Source organism: Mobula hypostoma, chromosome 2 (assembly GCF_963921235.1).
Source record: "Mobula hypostoma chromosome 2, sMobHyp1.1, whole genome shotgun sequence".
NCBI lineage: Eukaryota > Metazoa > Chordata > Chondrichthyes > Myliobatiformes > Myliobatidae > Mobula > Mobula hypostoma.
In genome coordinates this window covers 249875804-249893608 of record NC_086098.1, presented here as the reverse complement: position 1 = coordinate 249893608, position 17805 = coordinate 249875804, and the positions used below count along the sequence as shown (strand labels likewise).

At 46.7% G+C, this 17805-nt stretch overlaps 3 non-coding genes across 3 annotated transcripts; all 3 read left to right on the top strand.

The window, feature by feature from the left end:
• The first annotated feature begins 3470 nt into the window (after nucleotides 1-3470).
• trnav-aac (transfer RNA valine (anticodon AAC)) lies at nucleotides 3471-3543 on the top strand. The gene has a single exon. It is a non-coding gene; the product is annotated as a tRNA-Val (tRNA).
• Nucleotides 3544-8561: 5018 nt separating this feature from the next.
• trnav-aac (transfer RNA valine (anticodon AAC)) lies at nucleotides 8562-8634 on the top strand. Its single transcript has one exon. It is a non-coding gene; the product is annotated as a tRNA-Val (tRNA).
• A 6609-nt stretch (nucleotides 8635-15243) lies between these two features.
• trnav-aac (transfer RNA valine (anticodon AAC)) lies at nucleotides 15244-15316 on the top strand. Its single transcript has one exon. It is a non-coding gene; the product is annotated as a tRNA-Val (tRNA).
• The last annotated feature ends 2489 nt before the right edge of the window (nucleotides 15317-17805 follow it).

The window sequence follows — 17805 nt, the reverse complement described above, 5'->3', positions numbered from 1 at the left end:
AGAGTTATATTAATATCAAAAGGATAGTGAGGGATAACGTTGATCCCTTAGAGAATCAGAGTACACAGCTATTTGTGGAGCCAAAAGAGATGGGGGAGACTTTGAACAGTTTCTTTCCTTCTGTATTCACGAAGGAGAAGGATATTGAATTGAGTAAGGTAAAGGAAACAGATAGGGACACCGGTGTGGCCTTCTATATATTGATGAAACGGGGAGACCGTTCCTCTGAACACCTACGCTCTGTCCACCAGAGAAAGTAGGATCTCCCAGTGACCACTCATTTTAATTCCACCTCCCACTCCCATTCTGAGATGTCAATCATGTCCTCCTCTATTGTCAAGATGAAGCCACACTCAGGTAGGAGGAACACATTATCTTCCGTCTTGCCCCATCCCTTATTGATGTATTTATTATTGACTCCCTTTCTCTCTCTCTCTCTCTCTCTCTCTCTCTCTCTCTCTCTCTCTCTCTGCCTTTTTTTCTCTCTCTCTCTGCCCCTCTCACAATCTCTCATTGCCGGCTTTCCATCTTCCTCTGGGCTCCCCTCCCCTTTCTTTCTCCCCAGGCCTCCCGTCCCATGCTCCTTTTCCTTCTCCAGCTCTGTATCCCTTTAGCCAATCAACTTTCCAGCTGTTAGTTTCATCCCTCCCCCTCCTGTCTTCTCCTATTACTTCGGATCACCCCCTCCCCTCCCATTTCACATCTCTTACTATCTCTTCTTTCAGTTAGTCCTGACGAAGGGTCTCGGTCCGAAACGTCGACTGTACTTCTTCCTATAGATGCTGCCTGGCCCGCTGCGTTCCCTCAGCATTTTGTGTGTGTTGCGAGAAATTAGATAGTTTAGGGGCATGGTCAAAAAAGTGGCAAATGAAATACAATATAAGAAATTGTATGATCATGCACGTTGGTAGAGGAAATAATCGGGCAGACTATTATTTAGATGGGGAGTGTATTCAAAATGCAGGGATGTAAAGGGGCTTGGGAGTCCTTGTGCAGGACACTCTAAAGGTTAACCAGGTTGAGTCGGTTATGAAGAAGGTGAAAGCAATGTTGGCACTCAGTTCGAGAGGAAGAGAATATATGAGCAGGGGTGTGATGTTGAGGCTCTATAAGGCACTAGTGATACCACACATAGTATTGTGTGCAGATTTTGTCTGTCTGTTTTAGAAAAGGATATACTGACGTTAGAGAGGGTTCAGAGAAGATTGGCGAGAATGATTCCCGGAATGAAACGGTAACCGCATGAGGAACGTCTGAAAGCTCTTGGGCTGTGTTCCCTGGAGTTCAGGGGAATGAAGGGCAATCTCATAGAAATATTTGGAATGTTAACAGGCCTGAACAGATTAGATATGGGAAAGTTATTTCCCATGGTAGGGTAGCCAAGGAAAAGAATGCACGACTTCAGAATTGAACATTTAGAACACAGATGCGGACAAATTACTTCTGTCAGAGTGGTTAATCTGTGGAATTTGATGCCACGATCGGCTGTGGAGGCCAAGTCATGGGGTGTCTTTCCCGCAGATATAGATAGGTTCCTGATTAGCCAGGGCATCAAAGGGTATGGGGAGAAATCAGGGGAGGGGAATGAATGGAGAATTGGATCTGCCCCTGATTGAATACCTTTGCAGACTCGATGGCCCGAATAGCCAACTTCTGCTCCTGTGTCTTGTGGTCTTAAGAAGTACTTCTGTTACTCGTTCCATAAACAAAGCATACGCTCATCCAGAAATCGCTGAAGGAAGATTAGTCAGCATTTATGCCGTGACCATTCATCAGGACTGGAAAAGAAGGGCCACAAACCAAAATAAGAAGCTTGATAAACGTGTGAACACGCCGGCTGATGACAGGAGGAGGCAGATGAGAGTGAATGTAAGGTGTAGGAAGCGTGGAGAAGAATTTCTGACTTGGCTTGATCTCCGTTGCATTCACTAAGTTCAGTTTAACTCAAAACCGCACCCAGTCCGCACACCTCCGTTCGTGCAGCCTAGTTTGTATGTAACAAGAAAGACAAAGTGCTGGAGTGACAATTCATGCCAAGTCATTTGATCGATACTTTATTTACACTGATAATGCGATCCCTGGAATGCAGAATGATGGCTACTTATAATTCTCCGGTTTGACCTGAAGAACTCCAGCCCACGGCCTGCTTGTTTGAAGCTGTCTCCCAATCTGCACTGAAAATATACGGTGAGTGTGCCGTTCTTCGGATTCCTTTCCTTAAAGCGCTGTCAACACCACCGGCGGATTCAGTGAACAGCGCTGAGTTCAGTGGACGGATTCAGTCTTGTTTTTTACATGAGTTACTCCACTTTTGTGTGCGTATTGTGACAGGAATTCACAAACTGCATCGGAAAGAAACACGTTGAAACATTTCACCAGTTCTGCTTTCTGGCAAATCAACAAGTCAGACGGCATCTACGGAAGAGAATCAACAATTTGCTTTTCATGCCAAGACACTTGATCGCTACATTAATTGTACTGATACTGCGATCTCTGGAATTCTGCGGGGCGGCTAATTATGATTCACCGGATTGACCCGAAGAACTTCAGCACCCGGCCAGCTTGTCTGAAAGTGTCTTTCAATCCGCACTGAAAATATACGGTGAGTGTGTAGTTCGTTTGATCCCTTCCCTTGAGGCGCCGTCAACCCCACCGACGTATTCAGTGGTGCGGTGATGGACAGGTTCGCCAGGTAGTTGCACGGATAAAGGGTCTTCAACGCCCAGCGAGTTTCCACGTTATACGTAGACTGGTCTTGTTTTTAACACTCCAGCGTTTTTCTTTATATAGTGCGGAGGTTATCACGATCAACTTACACGCGAATACTTTCTAGTTCGATCGAGGATAAAACGTAAATATTACGCGTTCTCCAGTTTCTCAGTCAGAGCGTGTGTACTGAAGGTCACTACTCAAACGACACAACTACTGCCCTAAGGTAGTTTTGGTGCTTTGCAAGCATTCGGTCAATTTTGTTTGCCCATCACAGGCGGAAAGCAGGGCAGGACCGGTTCAATGCGGCGCTCAGAATTACCATCGCTATGTACTCTGTATGTCTGAATCTCTCGTTCAATCGACTTTGAAACCTTCCCCCTCTCAGGCTGTCTCTACCTTAGTTTTTGTCTCATTTTGTCAGTATAGGCCGTAACTGAATTTGTTTATTGTGTTCCTTCGTGCTGAAAACTCTATATCGACCACACACGAAGGAAGCCAAAGGGCGGCAAGCGGATTTTAAAATACGTGGTGCGTTCCTCGGCTCCAACTAGACTCAACGGGAGCCAGTTACAGTTGGGCCAGGATTTGTGAAGATTGTTAGGAGTGGAAATGTGCCATCGCATTAATTTTTATTGATATTCAGTTTGATTTTAGAACACAACTCAGTCGTTAATATTGGTTTCCCATCAGCTGAAAGTGAGTGTTTTGTATAGGTCCATTCGTATCCGCTGCATGCGGACATAACAGGCAGCCGTAGCGTTTCTGTAGTGTAGTGGTTATCACGTTCGCCTAACACGCGAAAGGTCCCTGTTTCGAAACCAGGCAGAAACATTCGGTCATATTTTCGTTCTTAGAATGGGACGCAACCACATGTTTATTCAATGCAGTACTTCCAATTCTCGTTCCCTTTCCTGTTCCATCCGCTCACCCACAAAATGCTGGAGCTCGATCAGTTACGGATTTTGTCGTGACCGTTCATCCGGCGTGCAAAAGAAGCGGCACGAACCAGAATAAGAAGTTTGGTAAAGGTGTTTACACTGCTGCAAGTCACAGTAGGAGGCAGTTGAGTGGAAAGTTCAGATGTACGGAGCGTGGAGAAGAATTGTGTAAAATGCTGATCTGAGCCACTGTTAGCGCTGACACACTCTCTCTGTTCCACACTGTGATCATTTCTCATCCCTGCTACATGCGCTCGATTCACTCAACACCCAGTTTGTCATTTCAACCGCAATCTTGCCCAATATTCAGAGGAACAGATTTGAGGATCTTGCCGCCTGATAGAGATATGGTGTGTTGCTTCCCATGTGCCAGGGTACGGGATGTCTCGGATCGGGTGCAGTGCATTCTGAAGGCAGAGGGTGAACAGCTAGAGGTCTTGGTGCACCTTGGTACCGGTGACATTGGTGAAGAAAGTGGGGAGGCCTCTAGGGTAGTAATCTCAGGATTGCAGCCACTGCCACGTGATAACGAGCCCAATAATAGTATGATCAGGCATGTTAATACGTGTCCGAGAGACTGCTGTAGGGGGCGGGCTTCAGGTTCCTGGATGACTGCGGCCTCTTCTGGGGGAGGTATGACCTGCGCAAAAAGAATGGGTTGCAACTGAAGCCAAAGTCGTCCATTATCCCATCAGGCAGGTTTAAAGGAGTTGTTAGGGAGCGTTTAACTTAATTTAACAGAGGGGTGGGAACAGGGGTGATGGGGAAAATGGAACTAAATCAAAGATAGCGTGCAACAGTGATGATAGAAAGGACAGACAGGAGATGAGGCATAATAATACACAGTGGGATGATTTACAAGACAACAGAGGCGCGGTGCAGTTGAAACAGAAAGCAACAAACACTGGACTGAAATTTTTATATTTGTATACACGCAGCATCAGAAATAAAATGGACGATCTTGAAATTCAGCTACAGATTGCCAAGTATGACGTTGCGGCCATCTCTGAAACTTGGCTAAAGGATGGCTGCCTTTGGCAGCTGAACGTCCAAGGACATCAGGGGTATCGGAAAGATAGGTTAGTAGGCAGATGGAGTAGTGTAGTCCTGTGTATAAGAAATAATATTAAATCATTAGAAAGGGATGACATAAGATCGGAAGGTCCAGAGTCTCTATGGGTGGAGTTAAGAAATGGCAAGGATAAAAGGACCCTAATAGCAGTTGTATCCAGACCTCCAAACAGCAACTGGGATGTGGATTACAAATTTTAGCTGGAGATAGAAAAGGCGTGTTCAAAGGGCAAAGTCATGATAATCGTGGGGGATTTTAACATGAATGTGGATTGGGAAAAGCAGGCCAGTACTGGACTACAAGAGAGAGAATTTCTGTAAGGTCTATGTCATAAGGGGGTCATTGGTGGCGTACCAAATGCAAGACATAGACACTGATGTACTAGGAACAGGACAAGTTTTATCAAGAAAACAAGGGGAGTCAGGAAGAAAGAACGCTGGACATTGACACAGGCCCCGAACGAGACTAGGATGCAGGGCCTGCGCTAGGACAAGGACAAAAAAACACAACCCGGAGAAGGAACTAGGAACAAGGAGCCTCGACGAGGGACACGAGACTCCGGAACTACAGCCTGAACAAGTACCCGGATCCTGGGTCTTTTTAGGACTAGGAACCTGGGTCTTGATTCGGGACCAAAATCCGGGTTTAGGCTAGGACAAGACGTGGCTACAGGACAGGACGTGAGACTCCTGATCAGGACGAGGGAACTCCAGCACAGGGCTGGGCGAGGCGAATGGACCAGAAGAGATATATGGACAGGAAGAGAACACGAAGCTTTGACTTGATCTTGGGAGACAGGAACCTCGGAGTCTTGGACTTGGAACTCCGGAACCTCGGAGCCTTGGAATTGGAACTCCGGAACATCGGAGCCTTGGACCTTGAACTCGGGAAACACGGAGCCTTGATGTTGAGCACAGGAGTATGGAACACAGAGCCGGGATCCTTCCTTGGGAGCAGGACGTAGGGCCGGGACTCGTACACAGCACACAGAGCCAGGTCGCCCTCCTTGGAAACAGGATCAAGGGCCGGTTCTCTTCCTATACACAGTACACTGAACACGAAGAGACAGTTTGCCACTCAGGGCAACGGTAAACGACGGGACCTACATAGCGAAAGCGAGGACAGAAAGAGACAATTCCAAACACCGACAAACTGTTCCTTATCTTGACACAGCATGGCCCGGGTCTTGTTCCGGCGGTTGAACTTGACGGCGTTACAGGCAAGGCTTCAAGTGAAGTCATCAGGCAAGGCTACAGGGAAATCTTCAGAAAGCAGAGGAAGGGAAGAGAACCGTCCAGCAAATGAAGCTGAACCCAGGAGCTATTTATGTAGCCAGCCCAAAATGAGAATCAGATGCCTCAATTGAGACACTCAAAAAAACAAGGATCGATGGACCGGACCGTGAACCGGAATGCGGTCTTCAAGGACAGGACCATGACAGTCTAAGGGATGGCTTTTTAGAACAGCTGCTTGTTGAGCCCACTAGGTGATCGACTGTGCTGGATTGGGTGTTATGCAATGATACGAAGGTAATAGGAGAGCTTAAGATTAAGGAACCCTTAGAGATCAGTGATCACAATATGATCGAGTTCGCTTTGAAATTAGAGAAGAAGAAACTAAATTCAAATGTGTCGATATTTCAGTGGAATAAAGTAAATTATAACAGCATGAGATGGGAACTTGCCAAAGTTGACTGGAAAGGGACACGAGCACGAAGGACAGCACAGCCATAATGTGTCATAGTGGGGCACGAGGAGTGGAACTAAATGCAAGACATAGACACTGAAGTACTAGGAACAGGACTTCACTAGAGAGCTGGGACAAGAACACAGACTTGGGCTAGGACATTGGCTAGGCAAGTGGGACCAGGACAAGGAACTGGGAACTAGGACCCAGGGCTTGGACCCCGAGCCGGAGACTGGACAAGGACCCAGAACCTAGGTCTTGACTCGGGCTCGGAGCCGGAATTAAGCGAGGACATGACGTGGCTACAGGACTGGACATGGCTTGCGTTCTTCATGGCTTGGGTTCTTCGAGGCGAGGACATGACGAGGCTTGGGTTCGGACTCCGAGGCAGAGACTGGACAAGGACCCGGAACTTGAGGCTTGACTCGGGCTCGGACTCCGGAACTAGGCGAAAACATGATGTGGACTTGGGAGACAGGACTAGGCGAGGCTGCAGAGCAGAACAAGAGACTCCTGGGCAAGATGAGGGAACTCCAGTGCAGGACGAGGGAAATCCAGCACAGGTCGAAGCACATGGACAGGGCGAGAACATGAAGCCTTGACTTGGTACTTAGGAACAGCCGAGCCTTGCACTTGGGACGGCCCAGGCGAAGGTGGACACATAGACAACTCCCCACCAGTCAATCCCTTCTTCACCGATGGAATAGCAATTTGGATCGATCCGCCTGATCGAACCTCCAAAACCCACTTTTTCTGCGGGCACAACAATGCTCATTCAGTGTCCAGATCATGTGTCCTGAGGTCTGCATCATCTGACCTCCCATTTATTTCACCAGGCTGAGCATCACCTGTCATTCAAAGAGTCCTTCCTTCCTTTGTCTACAAAGGAGTGCAAACAGGCAACAAGTCCTCGAAGATAACATCAACAACCAGCCTTTGGTCACCATAGCAACCTTCGAGCTGCTCGGTGCTGTCTCCAAACCCAACTCAGTAGAAATCCAAAGTTACTTCCAATGCCTTAAAGTGACAGTCCAACCGTTAATCTTCGTCTCTCTTTCTCTTCAAAAGCAAAATATCGGTGGTAAATAACTCTTGTCTTTCTCTCCTTTCCAAACAAACCATCAATGATAAATGTCTCTCTCCGAACAGTTAATAGGGGCACTCTTGGATCCCCTCACAGCAGAGACAAGGGTCATGTCGAGTATCCAGGAAACGATGCGGAACTTAGTACTGACAGTTCTCAGGAATCATGAAACGAGGTTTGCTCACTCTAGAGTCGACCAACGAATTGTCAGCTCCTTGTTGTGATCACAGGGTCTTTATACTGATTTTCTGATCGAAAGCAGGTGTGTGTAGTTGGTGGAATCAGGGAATGATTGGAAATTCATCAAGGCAACGTAAATATTGCTTGTGTTCCAGTTTATCACTATGAGCGTGTATACGGTGGGTATCTATTTAAATAGACAACTGCTGCAGGAAGATATCTTTCTACTTTGCAAGCATTCGGACGAGTTTGTTTCCCATCACAGGCGGGATGAAGGGCAGGACCCGTTCAATACGACGCACATGGGATGAACAGAATTACCATCGCTATGTACTCTGTGTGTCGGAATTTCTTGTTCAGTCGACTTTGAAGACTACCCCCTCTCGGGCTCAATGACCATAGTGACCTTTGCCCCATTTTCTCCGTGTCGGCCGTTATTGATATTTTTTAATTTGTTTATTGTTTTCCTTCGCGTTTAGATCTCTATTTCGCCCACACATGAGAGAAGTCAAAGGGGGCAAGCGGATTTTGAAATACGTCGTGCGTTCCTACGGCCCAAATTGGACTCAGCGGCTGCCAGTTACCGTTGCGGCGGGATTTCTGAAGATTGGTAGGAGTGAAAATGAGCCATTGCATTCACTTTTAGTTGATATTATGTATAATTTTAGTATATAATTCAGTTGTTACTGTCAAGTTTCTGTTAATTGTGAAGATTTGTGAAGATTGTTAGGAGTGGAAATGAGCGAAAGCATGCATTTGTTATTAATATTGAGTTTGATTTTAGCATTCATTTTAGTCGTTCATATCGATTTTCCATTAGCTGGAAGTGCGTGTTTTGTATAGGTCCATTCGTATCCGCTGGATATGGGACATAACTGGCAGCCGTAGCGTTTCTGTAGTGTAGTGGTTATCACGTTCGCCTAACACGCGAAAGGTCCCTGGTTCGAAACCAGGCAGAAACATTCGGTCATACTTTTGTATACAACAAGTCCTTGGAAAGGGACGCAACCGCACGCTAATTCAATGGAGTACTTACGTTACTCGTTCCATAAGCAGAGCATCCCCTCACCCACAAAACTCTGCAGCAAGAACAGTTAGAATTTATGCCGTGACCGTTCATTAGGACTGCAAAAGAAGGGGTACGAACCAGAATAAGATCATTTGTAAAGGTGTGTACACGCCGGCAGGTGATAGGAGGAGGCAGTTAAGAGGGAAGGTAAGATGCAGGGAGTGTGGAAAAGAACTGTGTAAAATTCTGATCTGAGACACTGTTAGCGGTGATACTCTCTCTCTGTCCCACACTGTGATCTTTTCTTATCCCAGGTGCATGCGTTAGATTCACTCAGCACCCAGTCTGTCATTTCAACCCCAATCGTCCCCAATATGCAGGGGAACAGACAGGAGACTCTAACAGACGGATAGAGATACCCGCATGGTGTGTTGCCTCCCAGGTGCCAGGGTATGGGATGTCTCGGATCGGGTGCAGTGTATACTGAAGGCAAGGGGTGGACGGCCAGAAGTCTTGGTACTCGTTGGTAACAATGCCATAGGTAGAGAAAGGGACGTGGCCTGAAGAGAGAATTCAGGGAGCTGGGTAGGAAGCTGAAAAGCGGGGCCTCCAGGGTGGTAATCGCAGGAATGCTGCCTGTGCCACGTGCTAACGAGCGCAAGCATATTATGATCAGGCATAGCGTGGCTGCGAGACGGCTGTAGGGGCAGGCTTCGTGTTCCTTGATCACTGGGGCCTCTCCCGTGGGAGGTATGACCTGTACTAAAAGAATGGGCTCCAGTATCCTACCAGGCAGGTTGAATAGAGCTGTTTGGGACGGTATGATGGGAACCAGACTGATAGGGCTGAGGAAGGGGAAAATAGAAATAAATCAAAGGTAGCGTGCAACAGAGATAATATAAAGGACTGACAGGAAATGAGGCATCATCACAGCCAGTGGGATGATTTACTGGCTACAGAGGCGTGATGCGGTTAAAGCAGAAAGCAAAAAAAAAAAACTGGACTGAAAGTAAAAACGCAAACAACAGGAATTCTGCAGATGCTGGAAATTCAAGCAACACACAAAAGTTGCTGGTGAACGCAGCAGGGCAGGCAGCATCTCTAGGAAGAGGTGCTGTCGACGTTTCAGGCCTGAAACGTCGACTGCACCTCTTCCTACAGATGCTGCGTGGCCTGCTGCGTTCACCAGCAACTTTTATGTGTGTTGCTGGACTGAAAGTCTTCGATTTAAAATCACAGAGCATAAATAAAATGGACAATATAGAAATTCAGCTACAGGTTGGCAAGTATGACGATGTGGCCATCTCTGAAACGTGGCTAAAGGATGGCTGCCATTCGAACTGAACGTCCAAGGATATACGGTGTATCGGAAAGAAAGGTTAGTAACCACAGAGGGTAGCGTTTCCCTGTGTACAAGAAATAATATTAACAAGAAAGGCATGACAGAAGATTGGAAGGTCTTGAGTCTCTATGGGTTGAGCTAAGAGATGACAATGGTGAAAGGACCATAATGGCAGTTGTATATAGGCAGCCAGGATGTGAATTACAAGTTATAGCAGGAGATAGAAAAGGCGTATCAGAAGGGCAATGTCATGATAATCGTTCGGGATTTTAACGTGGAAGTGGATTGGGAAAGCCAGGCCAGTACTGGACCTCAAGAGAGAGATTTTGTGGAATGTCTAAGGGATGGCTTTTTAGAACAGCTTGTTGTTGAGCCCACTAGGCGATCGACTGTGCTGGATTGTGTGTTGTGCAATGATCCGGATATGATAAGAGAGCTTAAGGTTAAGGAACACTTCGGGTAAAGTGATCACAATATGTTCAAGTTCACTTTGAAATTTGAGAATGAGAAACTAAATTCCAATGTGTCAGTATTTCAGTGGATTAAAGAAAATTACAATGGCATGAGAGGGGATCTGGTCAAAGTTGACTCAAAGGGACACGAGCAGGAAGGACAACACCGCAGCAATGGCTGGAGTTTCTGCGAAAACTGAGGGAAATGCAGGACAGATATATTCCAAATAAGAATAAATTTTCGAATGGAAGAAGGACGCAACCGTGCCTGACAAAGTGAAGTCAGAGCCAAAGTAAAAGCAAAAGAGAGGCATACAAGGAAGCCAAAGATAGTGGGAAGATGGAGGATTAGGAAGCTTTTAAAAACTTGCAGAAGGAATGTCATTAGGAAGGAAAAGATGAATTATCAACGTAAGCTGGTAACTAATATCAAAGAAGATAGTCAAAGCCTTATTAATTACATACAGTCCCAAAGACACTCTCGGGTTCTGAAAGAAGTAGCTGGAGTATTTGCGGAGGCATTAGCAATGATTTTCAAGAATCGATAGATTCTGGCATTTTACCGTATGTCTGGAAAATTGCGAATGTTACTCCGCTATTTAAGAAGGGTGGGAGGCTGCAGAAAGGAAACTATAAACCTGTTAGCCTGACATCAGTGGGAACATGTTGGAATCGATTGTTAGGGATGAGACTATGGAGCACTTGGAAGCACATGACAAGATAGGCTAAAGCCAGCCTGGTTTCCCGAAAGGAAAATCCTGCCTGACTAATCTATTGCAATCTATTAAGGAAATTACAAACGGGGTAGACAAAAGAGATGCAGTAGATGTGGTGTACTTGGATTTACAGAAGGTTTTTGACATGGTTCCGCACATGAGGCTGCTTAGCAAGATAAGAGCCGATGGAATTACAGGGAAGATAGCAGAATGGGTAGGGCATTGGATGATCGGCAGAAAGCAGAGAGTAGAAATAAAGGGATCCTATTCAGGCTCGCTGGCGGTTACCAATGAAGGTCCACATGGGTCGGTGTTGGGACCGCTTCTTTTTACTATATATGTCAATGAAATGGACTATGGTACAAAACATAGGTGGACGAGCGGGTAGCGTTGAGGAAACAGAGAGCTTGCAGAGAGACTAGATAGTTTAGGGGAATGGGCAAAGAAGTGTCGAATGAAATACGAGGTTTGGAAAGTGTATGGTCATGCACTTTTTCGGAAGAATTAAACGGATAGACTATTATTTAGATGGGGAGAAAACTCAAAATGCAGAAATGCAAAAGGACTTGAGATTCCTTATGCAGGATACCCTACATGTTCCCCTCCAGGATGAGTCGTGGTGATGAAGGCGAATGCAATGTTGGCATTCATTTCTAGAGGTGTAGAATATAACAGCATGGATGTGATGTTGAGACTCTACAAGACACTCGTGAGACCACACTTAGAGCATTGAATGCAATTTTGGATTCTTTATTTTAGAAAAGATACGCTGACATTGGCGAGGTTTCAGAGAAGATTCACAAGAATGATTCCATGAATGAAAGTGTTACCGTATGAGGAATGTCTTGCAGCTCTTGGGCTGTATTCCCTGGAGTTCAGGTGAATGAGGGGGAATCTCATAGAAACATTCCCAATGTTAAGTAGCCTGAACAAATTAGATATGGCAAAGTTATTTCCTAAGGTAGGGGTGACTAAGACAAGAGGGCACGACATCAAGATTGAAGGACGTCCAGATAGAACAGAATTGCGGAGAAATTACTTTATTCAAAGGGTGGTAAATCTGTGGAATTTGTTGCCAAAAGAGGCAGTGGAGGCCAAGTCATTGGATGCATTTCAGGCAGAGATAGAAAGGTTCTTGATTATCCATGACATAAACCGGCATAGAGAGAAGTCAGTGGAGTCTGGATGACTGGGTAATTGGATCAGCCCATGATTGAATAGCGGAGCAGACTCAATAGGCCGGATAATCTACTTCTGCTCCTATGTCTTGTGCTCTTGTGGAGTACTTGTGAAAAAACGGCCTTGAAGTACCAGCCCTTAGTGCAGGAGAGTGTAAAGAGAAGGGATGGCAGGCATGGTTGTTCCATCTGGAGCTCGGCTGCAGAGGTTTCCCAGCCAAATCAGCATGGCGGTTGTTGTCAGCTCTGGGCCCGGACGGAAAGCACAAGCAGCTCCTAGGATGGTGGAAAAGACAGAACGAGTCTCTTGTTGGATTTAGAGTAGGCGAGAGGAGGGAAGCTGGGAGCCAGGAGCAGAGGAGCAGTGATTTGGCCACCACTGCTGGCCCACCAACTGGAGAGTGTCGTGGTTAAGGGTCGAAACACTCTGTGAAGGTTGGCAACCACCTGATGGCATCTGCTCCTGGCTGAAGGCTACGGTTAGCTTATAAGTTATCTGGAGAATGCACCCTAACAGGTGTATGTAACAAGCGAACAAGTTACTCGTTCCATAAACCAAGCATCATCTCACGCACAAAACGCTGGAGCAAGATCAGTCAGCATTTAGTCAGCAACGTGACCGTTCATCAGGACTGGGAAAGAAGGGGCACGAACCGAAATAAGAAGTTTAGTAAAAATGTGTTCACGCCGGCAGGTGATAGGAGGAGGCAGATAAGAGCGAATGTAAGGTGTACGGAGCGTGGAGAAGAAATGTTCAAAATTCTCATCTCAGTCCGCTGACAAGGAGACACATCCGTCCTGTCCCACGCGGTCATATATGCAGACCTACGATTACTCTCATCCCACGTTGGTGCGTTCGATTCCCTGAGCACGCAATTTGTCATTTCAGCCCCAATCGACCCCATTCTACGTGCCTCATTGTGGCACTTTGTCTGACTGATCATCAAATGGAGGGAGAAGGATGAGGATGTTGCAAGTGCAGTGTTTAACAAATCAGGCAGACTTTGCACTGGGGAAAACCAGTCCCTGAAAACGGTTATGAAACATTTCAAACTAGATGGAATACTGAATTTGAAGAAGTTAGCGGAATTTGAAGCAATTCCATCGGTATCAGATGATACAGAACAAGTTCCATCTCAACAGTACTGCTCGAGGGCAGCCGAATGCCACGGAGCTTAACTGGTCAAAAAGTATTTCCAGTGAAAGGGAGACGATGGTTTGGCATTCGCAGAGGCGCTTTTAGTTCCTAGGGTGAACGATCTTTATTGAAATGGCGTTCCTTGTAAGAATTGTCATTCCCTGATATGTCACACAGGTGTTGCTGTAGAAGAGCGACCTGCCTCTGCCTGAGCAGCGCTGGGAACCTGTTTCCCTTCTCTGACTCTGTCCATCCGAAGATAGTGCAACGCATTTTTCTGACACAACTTCTTCTTCGTTACATTCGCTGAGTGGCATTTAACTTAAAGCGCACCTGCTCGCCCAAACTCCGTTCGTCACGCCTAGTTTGTACGCAGGAAGAAACACACAGTGCTGGAGGAACTCAACAGCATAAGAAATTCCGCAAATGCTGGAAATGCGCGGGGAAAGCAACAAGTCAGTCGGCATCTACGGAGGAGAATAAACAATTGGCAATTCATGCCAAGGCACTTTAAGGATACTTTATTTACACTGATACTGAGATCTCTGGAATGCAGCGTGGGGGCTACATATGATTCACCGGCTTGACTTGAAGAACACCAGTACCCGGCCAGCCTGTTTGAAACGGCCTCCCAATCCCCACTGATTATATAATGTGAATGTGTCGTACCTCTGATCTCCTCCCTTAAGGCGCCGACAACTCCACCGACGTATTTAGTGGTGCGTTGATGAACGGATTCGCACGATCGTTGTTCGGATAAAGGGTCTTCGCCCGAAACGTTGACAGCGAATTCCTCTCTCTCGCTGCTGCATGACCAGCGGTGTTACTCCACTATTGTGTGCGTATTGTGACAGGAATTCACAATCTGGATCCGGGAGAAACACTTTGAAATACTACCAGCTTCCCCTTTCTCTCACAGCCGACAGATTCACTGAAATGCGATCCTTGCATTTACTCTTTAACGCCTAGGAGGTTACCACGTTCAATGTAAACTGGTCTTGTTCCCCCCCCCCCCCCAAGCGGTTTTTATACTGCAGTGGTTATCACGGTCAATACATACGCCAATAGTTCCCAGTTCGATAGAGGACGGTAACGTAAATATTACTCGTGCTCCGGTTTCTGAGTAAGAGCGTGTATAGTGAAGGTTACGACTCAAACGGACAACCACTGCCCAAAATTATTTTTTTGTACTTTACAAGCATTCGGTCAATTTTGTTTGTCCATCACAGGCGGGATGAAGGGCAGAAACCGTTCAATACGGCGCACGTGTGATCAGCTGAATTACCATCGCTCTGTCCTCTGTGTGTCTGAATCTCTCGTTCAGTCGAATTTAAAGCTTTCCCCCTATCGGGCGCCTGTCTGCATCTTCGTTTCTGTCCCCATTTTCTCAGCATCGGTCGTTATGGATAATTTTGAACGTATATATTTTTCCTTCGCGTTGAAAACTTCTTTCGACACACACACACACAGGAATGAAGTCACAGGATGATAGACGGAATTTGAGATACGTGGTTCATTTCTACACCCTCATCTGGAGTCAGTGGGGTGCAGTTTCAGTTGTGGCGGGATTCGTTAAGATTACTATGAAAGGAAATGATCCATTGCATTCATTATTTATTGATATAGAAGGTTGATTTTAGTATATAATTCAGTCGTTAGTGTTTGGTTTTTAATGGAGGGAAGTGTGTGTTGTGCATTGTATCCACTGCATGTGGTACATGATAGGTAGCCGCAACGTTTCTGTGGTGTAGTGGTTATCACGTTCGCCTAACACGCGAAAGGTCCCTGGTTCGAAACCAGGCAGAAACAGAATGTGATACTTTTCTATAAATCAAATCCTTGGAAAGAGACGAAACCACTTTTTTTCAATGTAATACTTCTGTTACTCGTTCCGTAAACTGAGTATAACCTCAGCCACAAAATACTGGACAAAGAGAAGTCAGCATTTATACCATGGCCGTTTATCAGGGCAGGAAAGGATGCTCTGTGTGTGTCCTCCGTCGGTCGTGGTCGACCATGGGTACTGCGCCTCTGGTAGTCACTGGTTTGTCGAGCAGCGTCGACTGTGGCGTGAATATTGTGGGAGGCCCAGCGCGGGAGAGGACCTCAGAGTATGGGACCTTGTCTCTCCAGGTGATGCCGAGGCTGCGGCGAAGGCTGCGCAGCTGAAAAGTATTGAGTTTCCTCTCCTGTTTCGAGTAGATGGTCCAAGTCTCGCTACCATACAGGAAGGTGCTGATAAGGTATGCAGTCCTGGTCTTTGTAGCGAGTTTCCGATTCTCCCAGAGCCGCGTGGAGAGTCGAGCAAGGATCGATGCTGCTTTGCTGATATGGCTATTATTTTCAGCAGCAAGGGAGAGAGTGTCGCTAATGGTCGACCCCAAGTGTGTGAACTCGTGGACCACTTCCAGATCATAATTGTTGATGGTAATGATTGGTGTCTCCACTACGTTCTGGGCAACAACATTTGTTTTCTTTAAGCTGATGGTAAGCCCAAAGTCCTTGCGTGCCTTAAAGAAGCGGTCCATGAGAGTTTGTAGTTGCTGTTTGGTGTTCGAGTTTATAGCAGCGTCATCGGCAAAGAACATGTCACATATTAAGATCTTTCAACACCTTTGTTTTTGCTCTCAGGCGCGCAGGGTTGAACAGCCGCCCATCAGACCTGGTGTGCCTTCTGTCGACGTCCCAAACGCGTGCTTCAATAGCAAAGGAAGAAGATGCCGAATAATGCTGGGGCCAATACGATCCTTGTTTGACACCACGATGAACAGCGAAGGGTTCTGATGAGCTGCCATCGTAATGAACAGTAGCCCTCATGTCGTCTTGGATGACTTGATCATACATTGGACAGCCGATCTTGAGGAGAATTTGAAAGAGCCCATCCCTGTTGACAAGGCCGAAAACCTTGGTCAAGTCGATGAAAGCGACATAGCGGGGTTTCTGTTGTTCCCTGCACTTCTCCTGGAGTTGACGGAGTGAGAAAATCATGTCGACAGTTGACCTCCTTGTGCGAAAACCACACTGGGACGCGGTAGACCCATTCTGCCAGAGCTTGTAGACGTGCCAGAGTTACACGAGCAAAGACTTTGCCCGACAATACTCAGGAGGGAGATACCCCTGTAGTTGTTGCACTCACTCCTGTCACCCTTGTTCTTGTACAAAGTGACGATTTTGGAGTCGCACATATCCTGTGGTACGGCTCCTTCTTTCCAGCACTGACGGAGGACCTTGTGTAAAGGTTGGAGGAGTGAGCTCTTGAGGTGTTTGATCAGGTCTGGAGGAATCCCATCATTGCCAGGAGCTTTCCCTGGGGCCAGACTGTAAATTGCCTTGCTGATGTCCTCAATGGTTGGTTCGGAGTCGAATTCATCCATGACGGGTCCATAATCGATGGCATCAATGGCTGAGCTAAGAACAACATTTTCCCTCGACTAGAGCTCAGAGTAGTGTTCTACCCAGAGCTCCAGCTGCTTGATTTTATCGGTGATTATTTCACCGCTGGTTGACTTTAGGTGTGCTGTCTCGCTCTGCGATGGGCCAAGGGCCTTCGTGATGCCATCATACACCGATCTGATGTTTCCTGTCATAGCTGCTGTCTGAATGTCCTCACTGAGCTGGAGCCAGTACTCATTTGGGCACTGACTTGCAGTCTGATGCACTTTGCTTCTAGCAGCTCGAAGTGCCTGGAGTGTTTGGTCGGATGGTGAGCACTTGTACTCTGTGAGAGCTGCACGCTTGGCTTCGATGACAGGAGTCATGATGTTGGACTTTGCCGCAAACCAGTCACTGCTCTTCGTGGTCTACCTTCCAGAGATAGAGAGTGCTGATTCGTGGATTGGGTTGCGAAGGTATGACCATTGCTCTGTTGCAGTATCTCCTTGTGAGGGGGTAGTCATAGCACCCTGTCCTGACTTGGCAAAGTGGTCAACCGTTTCTGACTGTTTCATCTCTGTTGTGTTGACGCGAGGTTTTCCACTTTGTTTGGAGTGGTGGATTTTCTTCGGACGTAGAAAATGTCCTGGTTATGATCATGTCTAGACGGTGCCGGTGTTTAGACCGTGGATATCGCCATGAGACCTTGTACTGCGACTTCGTCTGAAAGTAGGAGTTACTTACACACTAGCCGTGATAGGAGCAGAACTCCAGGAGACGTTGTCCACTGTCATTTATTTTGCCAATTTCAAAGATGCCAAGACAAGACGGCCAGAAATCGTTATCGGCTCCCATTCTGGCGTTGAAGTCACCAAGGAGAGCGAGGTGTTCATCACTGGGAATATTCCTGAAAACGGCTTGTAATT